General features: G+C 43.3%; 1 protein-coding gene across 3 annotated transcripts in view; it reads right to left on the bottom strand.

Annotated features, from left to right (window-relative positions):
• Positions 1–9,330, bottom strand: part of PKMYT1 (protein kinase, membrane associated tyrosine/threonine 1) — a 901,925-nt gene extending 892,595 nt beyond the window's left edge. For 2 of the 3 annotated variants that reach the window (XM_044086666.1, XM_044086664.1), the window contains exon 1: positions 8,982–9,230. The gene's annotated coding sequence lies outside the window, so the exon portion shown is untranslated. The other variant, XM_044086665.1, reaches the window with a different exon arrangement.
• Positions 9,331–10,027: the final 697 nt, after the last annotated feature.

Here is a 10,027-nt window from a genome sequence, read left to right on the forward strand (position 1 = left end):
GGCTGCTGCGCATACAACATCCATAGAGGCTCTGGAATGAAAAGCTACAGAAGTAGCCATAGATCTGGGAGAATGAACCTTTAATCTGGGAGGCAAGGACAGCTTATTCTATTGGTAGATAAAAGGTAATGACGTTTCTAAGCCAAGAGGGAAAAGTCACTTTGGAAACAGGTTTACCAATCTAGGTCCTGCAAAGGCCACAAACAATTCATCTGTTTTCCTGAAAGATTTAGTCCTGTCCAAATAACAACGAAGCTGCCAGTGCACATCAAGGGTGTGCAAAGGCTACTCCCTTCCATTAGAACGCCTTGGAAAGAAAACCGGCAGGTCAATAGATTGGTTAATGGAAAAGCCAGAAATTACCTTGGGAAAGAAAGAAGGGTCAGTACGAAGGTATACCCTATCCGTGTAGGAGATCAAGTAAGGACTCTTGACACTCACGGCCTGCAGCTCAGACACTCATCTCGCTGAAGTGAGTGCTACTAGAAGTATGGTTCTCCATGACAAAAATTTCAAATCACATGAATCAAAGGGCTCGAAGGGAGAACCTGTGAGAGACTGAAGCACCAGATTCAAGTCCCAGCGTTCTAAGGAAGGCTTGACCAGAGGTTTAACATGTAATACTCCCTTCAAAAAAGGTATTGCATAGGCGGTGTGACATAATTAAAGAATTATCAAGACCATTATGAAAAGTGGCGATAGCTGCTAAATGTACAGTGATCGTTGAAGCTGAGGCTCCTGCATGTAAAAGAGTAGTCAGGTATTGTAGAATATTCTGAACAGGCATAGAGAAAGGGTCTAAGTTTTGGTCTTTGGCCCAAATAGAGAACCTAGTCCATTTACAAGAATACATTTTTCTGGTGGAAGGTTTATGTGAGGCCAGAAGAATTTCACGAACAGGAGATGGGATGTCAAGCAGCCCGGCAAGCATTGGAAGTGGAGGAACCAATCTGTGAGCTTCAGACTGTGCAGGTACAGATGAATCAGTCCCTGAGAATGAGATAACAGGTCCTGGGAATGATCCAGGATCCACGGGCTGTGAATCAGATGAGGCCATAGAAACAGGAACCAGACTTTACGTGGCCAGTAGGGGACAATGAGGATCACTTTGCTTCTCAACCTCTGAACTTTCTGGAGAAATTTTGGGATGAGGGGAAACAGGGGGAAGGCATACAGAAGACCCCAGGGGCCAATCGTGCATTACAGCATCCCTCAGTGGTTCCCCCTGAGGGAGGATCAGGGCAAAATAGCTTTTGTATTTGTAGTTTAGAGGGGAAGCAAACAGGTTGCAGCAAGGCTTACCCCAGCGTTGGAAGATCCGATCTGCTGTTACAAGGTTGAGGGACTACTCGTGAGGCATCAGGATGCTCCTGCTCAGATTGTCCGCAATAAGGTTAGAACTCCCAGGAATGTGCGTTGCTATAAGAAAGCGTTTATAAACTATCGCCCAGTGCCAAATCCTCATGGCTTCCAAACACAGGGGGTAAGACTTAGTTCCACCTTGCTTCTCGATATACCAGAAGATTGACATGTTGTCTGACTGAATTGCAATGGTCCCCATGGGAAGGGATGCATGGAATGCTTGCAACACTAAGAGAACTGCCCTCAGTTCCAGGATATTTATGTGCAAGTTGGCCTCCATGAGGGACCAAGTGCCTTGGACAGTCTTTCCCTGGAAATGCCCCCCCCCACCCTAACAGTGAAGCGTCCGTGGTCACCATGACCATGGGCTGGGGAAGACAAAAAGGTAGACACCAAAGACTCATTTGTGGCTTCATCCACCATAGCATTTCTTCCTTGCAACGGTTTATAAAATGTATCATGTGGTTGAGTGGGTGAGTCAGCAATGACCATTGTGCAGAAAGAGGAGCCGCTGCAGGATTCTCATGTGCAGTCTCGCCAGTGGTACTAATATAATGGCAGCTGCCAAGGAGCCAAAAAGTTGCAGTACAACACATGCTGGTACATAGGTCTGAGGAAGAAGGTCTTGGATTTGGTGTCTTATTTTCAAAAGCCTGTGAGGGGGGAGAGAAGCTTGACAGGATGTTGTGTCGAAGACCGCACCAATAAATTCCAGTGTCTTCGTTAGGGACATTTGAGATTTGTCTTTGTTGATTGTAATCCCCAAGTGGAAAGCAAGAGCTTGAGTGTAAGAGAGGCTGCAGACTAGAAGATTCCTGGTCGGAGCGGTAAGGAGCCAATTGTCTAGATAGGGAAACACCTGGAATCCTTGTAGTTGAAGATGAGCTACCACAACTGCCATACATTTGGTGAACACTTGGGGGGGGGGGGGGGGCTGTCAAGAGACCAAAGGGCAGTGCCCTGAACTGGTAGTGATTGGCTCCCAGCCGGAAGCGGAGAAACCTCCCGGAACAGTGATCCATCTTTATGTGGTAGTACCCATTCTGGAGGTCTATAGAGCACATCCAGTTATCCCTCCCTAGGAAGGGAAGAACGGACTGTATCATGACCATCCGGAATTTTTGAGGTCTGATAAATTTGTTCAATAGACCGAGATCCAGGATTGGTCTCCAGTCCCCTGTCATTTTTGGCACCAAAAAAGAACCTTGAGTAAAACCCAGATCCTGTCTGGTCTGGTAGGACTGGTTGGATGAGACTTTTCCTTAGCAGCTTTTCTATCTCTAAGGCTGCTAATTCCCTCTGATTGGGTGGTACACTGGGGATTCATTTGACGGGTCTGGGAGTTAAGTCGAAAAGTATTTGGTAGCTTCTGGATATTATTCTCTGCACCCAAACATTGGTAGTAATAAGATGTCAGGCTGGTAGATGCAGAGAAAAATTACCCCCGACAGCTTCCAGAGGGAAGTAAAATCGGGCCACTACTCAGGAGCGCTGGTAGGGTCTGCCGCAGAAAGAATCTCTAGCGCCCTGGTTACACAGACCCCCTCTATGCCAAAAGGGACATCTTCTGTAGGAGTTGCCCCCTCTGCCCCGGGGGGATTGTTCACCACGAGTGTCACGAAAAGTTCCTTGGGATTTCTTGAACCACATTTTTCCTCCCTTCTGGTTCCTGGAGTAGCACCTCTGTGGGGTTGGAAAGGCGTATGCCCACAGCAGACAAGGTCTGTCCGTCTTTCTCACTACGTGTAAATGTGTCTCGTACTTTGGGTCCAAAAAGTGCAGATTCGTTGACAGGTGCATTGACGAAGGAAGATTTAAAGGGGTATGTGAAGTTACACAACTGCATCCAAGCATTATGTCTCATGACAACACCTGATGAGGCAGCTCAAGCTGCCCACTCGGTGGAGTGAGATATCAAATGCATCAAGGATAGCTAGCTGCGAAGCGACAGTATCATGCACCTCATCAGACAGTACCCCACCAAAGAGGAAGACATTTTGGAAATCAGGTCTCTTTAGAGACGAGTAAAGTGTGGCAGATAGTTCAGCAACTGAATGGCGAATGTCACTAAAGCATAGGTCCGTTTCACTAGTCCTCCATGGTACAGGACTCTCTGTTTGGAGGATGGACGGTGGAACTATCTTCTGCCAGTTCCCTCTTGCTGACTGCTGCCACGACCATAGAATCAACTGTCAGCTGCTAGGACCAGTGGGGCTGGTCTTCAGGTGCAGATAAAATTTTTGTCTGGCCTCCGAGGGGCAGGTTCTACGTTGTCTAAGGCCTTCCAGGCACGCTGCACAATGAGTTTAACAAGGTCATCTGGCAGTGGGGTCACCCAGGAAGTAGATAGCTGGGCACAGATGGCCTGCAGGAACACAGATTCCTCAGAAAAAGGGTTATAGGACTTCCAGTTTCTTCACTGCTTGAGGATTTCGAGAATGTCTCTGAATGAGATGTCGTCTGGGGGAGACAGTGGAGACCCTTCCCCCTCATCACAATCAGTGTCTTCAGTGAGTCCTCTGGTGAATCAAGGTGCTTCCTCTTACACCATTTTGACGGGGTGGCTCCCCAGTGGGATCTTCTGAGGACGTGTCCAGAGAAGGAGTTCCCTTCAAAGAGGGTTCTTGTGACTCCCATGCCCAGGGTCCCGAAATAGAGGATTGGGAGAAGAACATGCTAGGGGAGGGTTCGGACACTGATGTCATTGGTGCTGACTGCGAGTCCACTACCTGTACAGCAGGCCCATCGGAGGAGGGATGGGAGTCCAGAACCTGAAGGGAGAACCTCGGAACCAGGATCATACCTCACCACGAGGAGCCCACCTCCAGGTGGGGAGCTCTGAGAGAACTGGAAGCCATCAGAGCTGTAGGCATAGACGGCACCAGCAAGAAAATAGGCACCAAGGTACAGATGGTCCAAGCACTGCTTCGGGAGAGCATCGGTTCCACCGGAGCCAATGCAGCAAGGGTGGATGATGCCAACAGGGAAAACATTGCTGTCGGAACAGAGACAGTATGCACTGGAGGTATCTTGTCCTTGGCAGGTATTCAAGTTTTGGAGCCAATGGAGCCGAAGAAACTGTCAGCACCATGGCTAAGGATGGTGCCGAAGCAGGTACAGTCATCAGAGCCGATGTCGGATACAAGGACTGCACTGGTCAGTGGTGCCGAGGTCGGAGCCAAAATAGGGGTGAATATCATGGACAGCACCGAGGGAAACAACACAAAGCCTGGTGCTGAAGAGGTGTACACGAGGAAGCACAGATCCGACTTGGTTCCGTAACTGACGGAGATGCAGGAACAGAGTGACTCCGTTTCTCCTTATGTTTTTTGGTCTTTGGAAGTTTCTCCTTATGTTTTTTGGTCTTTGGAAGGGGGAGACCTTCAGACCCAGATACAGCCTCCGAAAAAGGTATCTTAAAATGTTTACTTAAGACAACTTTATTACGTTCTGCTACTGTACAATTACTAAAACTAGCACAAATGTCACAGTCAGCTCTAATATGATCCACACCCAAACAGTAGACACAACGAACATGTGCATCTGAGCTAGCCATCTTACCTCCACACTTGCCACATTGTTTAAATCCCAACTTAGCTTTGTCTGACATAGTAAGGCAACAAGGCTATCCTATAGAAAAAATAAGGGAGAAAATACCAGTGATGTTATTTTAAAAAATACCACTAGTAGAAAGGAAAGGCCTGTCAAAGACAGGAGACAGGGACAGTACCAATAAAGGTAAAAAATTAAAATTACCAAGGAAAAGGGTAGGAAATAGGCAACAGTAAGAAAAGGCTAACTCGACTAAAAAATTAAATTTTGAAGAGAAACTGTCTTAAAATTAACCATTTTCTACTTAGCTTTGAGAGAGATGGCTAGCACGTATGACTAGGAACACGGCAAATGAGACCTGGAGTAACTAGGAGAGGGGCATTATGGGTAGGTCTTAGCAGAGTGTTTTTGGCTTGCGCGAGCTGGGAAACTGCCATATCAGTTCAGAGGACAGAACAGCGGTCCTAGCTGTAATGAACAAAAATGTACATCATCAGATCAAACATTCTACACAACTATGTTCCCAGTTGGTCACTGTGGTGCAGTGACTAAAAACTTGTCTGTCTACAAACGCAGCAAATCTGCTAGATATTGTCTGTACTCATACAAGGTTGCTAAGGCCTGGAACTCCTTACTTATATCCATCAGGACTACACCCTCCCTCCCATATTTCAAAATCACTCTGAAAGACTTCCTATCTAAAATCTGACTCTGTTCTTGCTCTAAACCAAACCAGATTAAACTACATTCCTAAATGTGAACAAGCACCTTTTCATTCCTTATACCTCCTTACTCTCCCTTCTTCACTTACTTCCTTACTGATATCCAATTTTTTCCCTAACTTTCTCTCTAAATATACCACAAGCCTGTTTTTTCCCTTCACTTCATATTGCAATTCGTAGTTGTATTAGACTAATTTACCTTTTTCTACAAACTAAATTCTCCAGTTATTAAATGATTGCCATATACCTTGTATTGATAACCAATGTTTTATATTGTTTAAAATTGTTATAATTATTTATAGATTTCTAAAAATGGCAATTTTTTTTATTTGTGAAGATTTTAAGAACAGTAATTTTACTATGTTTTGTAATAATTAGGAGCTTTGCTCCCCAGGCCTCAGCTGAAAATGGGCTTCTATCCAGTCAGACTTTCCCAGTAATAAAATGTCAATCAATAAATAAATTAACCAAACAGTACTCAAAAAAGAACCTTTATCATAACTTTATCTTTTCAAACATTGGGAGTGTTTTAACCTCTCCCAAGCACAAAGAATGACCCCTGCACTCATTATTTATTCTAACTATGAATTGCTACTTGCTGTGGTTGGGGATAAGGGGAAAAAAGTATCCCCAATGAAGATAGTTTATTTCCCATTCAACCAGGAATGATGAATTTCACTCCATAACAGTTGAACTTAGCCAATTCGGTAGAGCACAACAAACTCAGCTTTACCTAAAGCTGTCTGTTGCCAATCCAATGGGTACAGTAAACACGTCAAAATGAAAACAAATGATGAATTTCACTCCATAACAGTTGAACTTAGCCAATTCGGTAGAGCACAACAAACTCAGCTTTACCTAAAGCTGTCTGTTGCCAATCCAATGGGTACAGTAAACACGTCAAAATGAAAACAAAGGGAAAAAAACTATAGTCTAAAATGTAGACCGACTTACTGTATACCCAAGTACAGAAAGAGGGACAGTAAAAAGATGAGAGGCAGGGCATAGAAAGGAAGGCCCCTTCCATGTGTTCGCATGCCACTATTATTTTTTTTTTTTTAAAGAAAATGAGCAATACGCTGACAGTAAGCATATACATGGCCTATTAACTGCACTTGGACAGAGAGTACAGAGAGACAATGGCCATCAGTTGGTAATAAGCTTGTATACGCTGGCTACATATGCACTAATTTCCTGACCTGCAGCTTCTGCTAGGACACATTTCTGCTTTAGTCAGCCCCACAACATAATGTTCTTGCATGCGAGGCTGTTAATAGCCTCTCCATTAGATGTCCCCTTATTTTCAAGCCTTCACTGCCCTATTAATCCTCTCCTATCTTCGTCTGACAAGCTATATCTCAAACTTTACCCTTTAGGTTCTGCAGTCATACTTAGCTTATCCAGTCTCTGTCATTGTTTGTTTTATTGCACGTTCACTGGGTGTTTGAGCTGGTCATATTCATGCACTAGTACAGTACAGTAGAATCATATACTTGAAATTTAAATATAGTGTAAACCTTGTCAAAATACATTCTATCAGCATTTAGTTCACTTTTCCATGGCCACAATAATCTAATATATTTTTAGCAAGTCTCCAAGCTGCTGTTAGTGCCCATCATGAAAATTCCACTGTTAGTATGGAGTTGGTCATAGCGCCTTTTTGCACACCTGTGCCACTCAGCATTCACCTGCCCCATCTCATGGCTTTCAAGACAGTAGCACTATTTTATACTAGACGTTTGTCCCTCCTCAGGGTGTCCAGTAGTTTTCTTATTATGGAACAACAAATTCACATTCAAGATTTCCCAATATAAAGTACATTTTCATTCCATTATTGTCTGGCTCTTAATAAGAGCTGCTAGTACATGATACATCACCGTCCATTCCATCTGTCTTGAAGTATTTTTTTTCTCTCAAGTGTACATTTTTTTTTAAGTCAAGAACCTTGATGACAATGGTGTATTTTATCAACATAGCTTGAGTAGTCTGTTTTTTGCTGTCCGATAAGTTTTACAATACATACATCAGATCTGAAAACTCTAGCTGTAAACCCCACGCTGGTCCCAACAGGAGGTTATATTACTGCATTGTCCTGTCTTCAAGCAGTAAATCAAGTCACTGCATTCATTAGTCCTCGTTTTGTTTTTCCCTTTTTTACAGCCAGTCATACCTCTCAACCTCTTAGAGAAAGAGATCTGGACAAAGCCATTAAAAAAGTGGGACAAAGGCCCTAAACTAGGGGCAATTTTTAAATACTGCTCTTACAAACTTAGAAAGTTAATAGAATAACAGGTTTTGCATTATCATGAATTTTCTGAAGGGTGTGAAGTCTGAAACTCAAATGTCTCATTATTTTCTAACTTCAGTCTTTAATGATTTGCCACTAATTTGTCAGAAAACTAAACTTTATGAAAAAAAATTCGAGACAAAAATCAGGTCATTCAACGAAAATCTGTACAGTTTAGAGTTATGTAGCCAAAGACCATCGCCATTTCTATCACCCTAGCATATACTGCCTCAAACGTTATCTCAACGTTCTACACAATCATCTTCTACTAGCCTGTCTGCCTCACATTCCAGGTCATTAGCGAGAAAAAATGGTACGCATTCAACGCAGCATCATATTCAGTTTGCGTTTTAGGCATGTTGTATTTCAACTGTCCAGTTTTCCGCCTATCGGTAAATTTCCCCTTTTTTATCATAACATGTCGTTGCTGCACTGTCTGTATTTCCATTCTCATCTTTCAAGACTTTCACATTAGCTTAACCCATGTAACAGCTCCTTGATTAATCTGTTTATTTCACTTGTTGGCATGGTGTTTACAAAGCTCTTCCTAAACTCTTGATTTCAAGTCTGTCCTGACCTGTTTATCCTATTATCGGCCTTTTTGTAACACTTTCCAGTTGTTTTACTTTACTATCCATCAGCCTGGGACATTGCTAGTTACGTACTCCGGCGGATACTAAATAACTACCAAATGCTATAACGTGACTAACAGAGAATCTGAAAAAGCGCTGGTTACTGAATTTCAGCCCACACCTGGTATGTCAAAACACAAGTAACCTGCCATATCAGGTTAATGCATAAACCACACAAATAACATTTTTTGTTGGGGAGGATTAAAAACGTAACACATGATTTGTACTCTAGTTACTAACAAGTGTTACTGTAAAACCACTGCGCATTACGTCACACACTTCACCGGTGTAAACAGTGGCACAACTGCCTCGTCAACAAACCAGACTTCCTCTAGCCCAATAAAAAAACACCCAGTTAATTGTCTTTCTGTTCACAGTTTTATGAGACAGATATCAATGTAGTGAAAAGCACATTCTATCACTCACCTGAACAGGTCAGAACTTCGACTCCCAACCACCATCTCCCACCCCTTTAATAAAAACACAACAAACCATGTATAAACAACTGTCTTGTAACATTCGGCACTTTCTATAAGAGAAGAGCCAGCCAACTGGCTTTTCTCAACTTCTCCGTTTCAGAGTGTTATTTTACCACTACAAAATAAAGTAAACAAACATTAACGAACGGCGGCCACAACACAAACTATCGCGCCAAAACTCCAAACTACGGATGCGCGCGCTGACCTTAAAGGAGCCAGAGTATCCCAGAAGACAACCTACGTACGTGCACGCGGGTCCCACACTTGGGAGGAGTTGTGCCATTTCTTGTGCAAAGCTTGGACGAGTTTGAGTAAACACCTAAAACGTAACTGGTTAAGATTTACTTCAATTCTGAAAAAAAAAAACATTTATAGAAGTGTGAGACAGTAATTTTGCGCTGCGTGGTGGACAGCGTAAAGCACGAATTCGTGATTATTTTAACAGCTTGTAACAGGCAAACAGTATAAATAGCTAATTATTTGAGTATCCTGTGTTTTGTGTAGTGAATGTAACGTTTGAGAATTCGTTATATTACAAACACTGTGCTGAACATTAAAATGTACAAGTGATGACCACCACAGGTGTTGTCACGCTGTCAACACAGCTGTGAATGTGCGCGGTGGTGACGTAATACATTGTGAGGGCAGTGACGCTGAAAGGTGGAGCGGGAAACGAGTAATAACGAACAGTCGGCTTTCGTGTAAGTGAGAGGTGAAGTTTAACATTGAAGCGTGTGCACTGTGTAGTACAGCTTCTCCCGGACCCAAAGTTAAGTATTGTGGTTATCTTACGGATTAGTGCCTCGCGGGCGGTACTGCGCAGCTTTGGGCGTGTCCGCTGTGATTGGCAGGTTTGATTGACATGCCGCAAGTGTTAAAGTAAAGTAACAGACCTTTTTGTAAATAGATAAACCAACTAACTGTAGAGTTATTGAGAGACACCTTGGAGTTAGACTGCAGTAATAGCGCGACCTTGTTATATAGATAAACCAA

The sequence above is a fragment of the Protopterus annectens genome, chromosome 10.part0 (assembly GCF_019279795.1).
Source record: "Protopterus annectens isolate FY-2018-M chromosome 10.part0, PAN1.0, whole genome shotgun sequence".
Classification (NCBI taxonomy): domain Eukaryota; kingdom Metazoa; phylum Chordata; order Ceratodontiformes; family Protopteridae; genus Protopterus; species Protopterus annectens.